Below are 2,904 nucleotides of genomic sequence, written 5' to 3' on the forward strand. Positions count from 1 at the left end.
ATGAAATAAAATTCATCAAACAATCCAAAGCATCCATATACATCAATTTAATATAAGTAAATCTTTTACTAAATCATAAAAACCATAACGATAAATAATCTCGAGTCAAATAAAAACATCAAAGTAGGTTCATCATAAGCCTAAGTAGTTCATGCAATTTAGCATAGCATCTCAAGTTTAAACAAAACAAGTAAATAAGAATTCATGGTGGTAATAAAGAAAACAGAAGATAAAACCCGTGTCTTCGTCTTTAACCAATACGCGCACCACCGAATGATTCTTCAACTCCAAAGTCGCCAAAAGATGCAATCCTAAGCTTTGGGAAACTCCAAATTCATATGGCAACTTCAGGGTTTGTTTAAGTGTAACATCCTAGAAAAATCCCATAATTATTTTGGACTAAAAATGTCAACTTTGAAAGTTGAAGGATTAAAAATATTCTCAAGATAAGTCATGAGAAAAATGAGATAAGAAAAATAAGCATCTCATGTTAAAAAGGTAAGAAAATCCGTCCCACATGGAAAAGAAGAAAAGAATTGGAAGCTCTTTATAAGGAAGAGAATTTCCATAATAATGTTCTTATGTGGCTAACCACTCTCCATAGTCCTAGCGGAGGGTGCGAAGCACCCGACGCGCACGCGCATGGACTCGGACTCGGGCGATAGGCGTAATGTGGCGTTTTAATGGCGCACTTCGCACGCTCGCATCGTCGCATAAGGGCCGCTTTAGTATTTTTGAAAAATGAAAGTATGACCAAGAAGTGACAAGTTATCAAAGACAAGGGACTAAAAATAAAAAAATTGAATTCTGAAACCCATCGCGCTACGCGATGAGCTCCAGAACAAAACCATCGCGCTACGCGATGGAGTGTAATGACTCATCAGACATGTGTCGCGACAGGGAGACACGTGGTAGACGCTAGAGCTGAGTCATAATGCCACGCGTCATTCCCTGACATCGCGCTACGCGATGCCCTAAGAGAAGGGACCATCGCATTACGCGATGGTACCCAATTTCAATTATCAAGGGGGGGGGGGGGTTCACGGCACATTCAACTCACACCAAATCACACACTTAACCTCGTTTTGCGTGCCACACCTCGTAGTACGTTCCAAGCCTTGAAGTTCCGACGGATTGAGCCTCAGAGAGTAGAAGTGCTGCTCGTTCAAACTTAAGCATACAAACTCCAAATACCCACGTAAGATAGGGGTTCTTCCTAAATATTATTTTATTATTATATTATATAACTTAGACCATAGTCAGGGGAATAGCCCAAACCTTGATCATAATTATGTTTACAAAAGCTTTATACATGCAAAGGTTATTGTTAAAATAATGTTTCTTCATAATTAAGAAACATAAGCTTTTAATATAAGAAGATATAGTCAGAAATAGTTTCTTCTCAATTAAGAAACATTATATGCAAGAGATATAGTTTTCTTCACGACTAAGAAATGTAAGATTTTACATACCAAGGTTATAGTGGTTTAATATTCCTTCTTGAAGAAGAAACCTATCAATAGATGTTTATTCATGAAGAAGAAACTCAGCACATGATTTGTAAATAAATGAAAGGACTACAGATCTAAGTATTTTATTCAAACAAATGATCAGTCAAGTTTTAAAGCTGTCAAAACCATACTAAAGGTCTGTAGTTGGATCAAGAACGATCCGGGTATTTATACAACCTATTTTATTATAAATCAATCATCATTCATTCACAAAAATTTTCAAACGAGATCATCACACCATTTAGAAAAGGCAATCACAAGTGAATACGCTGAACCTTTTTCAATCAGTCATTAAGATAAACTGTTGTTTATCTTAAACAATCAGTCAAATGTTGTATGAGATTATGTGATCTCTAAATTTTAAGGGATTACGTGATCCCTAAGTCACAAGGTAGAAAATAAAAGCAACTCGGACCGAGTACATATGTCTGGATCCAAACATAACTGTCTAGTCTTTCAATCAAGGCTACGTGGCCGCAGGCTAAACAGTCATAACAAAATTTCTCCAATGGGCATCAGTTCCCGAAGAACCATAATTGTGTGTTTATGGCAGTTGCAGAAGTTCCTAGAAATAAGAGACGTTTCTGCTGAGATTGTTCAAGAAAACTATCTTGTCAGTCAAAAATTTATAAATGTTTTCAGAGTCAACGATTCACCAGCATCGCTGACGTATTTTTCCCCCACATCATAGGAAAGCACGTATAGCACAGATAGTAAGGAATTAAAGTCATTCATGGAGTTAGATGCTCGCAAGTGGAGATGGCTCAGTGTTTATTAATAAAATATCGCGAACAAAAATAAACAAGGTTTGTAAATCAAATACTTGGATATTATCCAAGAGATTTTCAAAATAAATTACTATTTTATTATAACCAAAGACTTCCGCTAATAAACCGCAACTCTGATATATTTATAAAAACAGGTACCAACTACGGGTGTCACACCTAGGCCCTAAGTGTAACACCCCGGCTAAAGCGGAAACGCCTAAGTGTGACGTACAGATTGCTCAAACACACGTCACACTATTAGGTGATCATAATAACATTATTTCATTTAAATCTTCATCTAAAACAAGTTTATCAAATAATGCAAGTTGTAACAAATAAATAAACAAATGATAAGTTGTTCTTTGAATATCCTATAGGCATGCTACGTGTCTTCTAACTTTCATTTTCGTATCTTTACACCTATAACATATGTATAAAATAAAGTCAGCTATGAACATAGCTGGTGAGATTCCCACAGTTTGATATAATACGTAAAAATCATACAATTCATGGACAAGTGATAAGCGAGCAAGTAAAGTCCTCTCCAGTTGGTATCAACCAACGTACTAGGATAATCACGCAAGTAAGGTCCTTTCCAGTTAGTAACAACCAACATACTCGGATAA

The sequence above is a fragment of the Bidens hawaiensis genome, unplaced genomic scaffold (genome assembly GCF_021521415.1).
Source record: "Bidens hawaiensis isolate Kalapana, Puna unplaced genomic scaffold, B.hawaiensis_p1.1 tig00011384_1, whole genome shotgun sequence".
In the NCBI taxonomy this organism is placed as follows: domain Eukaryota; kingdom Viridiplantae; phylum Streptophyta; class Magnoliopsida; order Asterales; family Asteraceae; genus Bidens; species Bidens hawaiensis.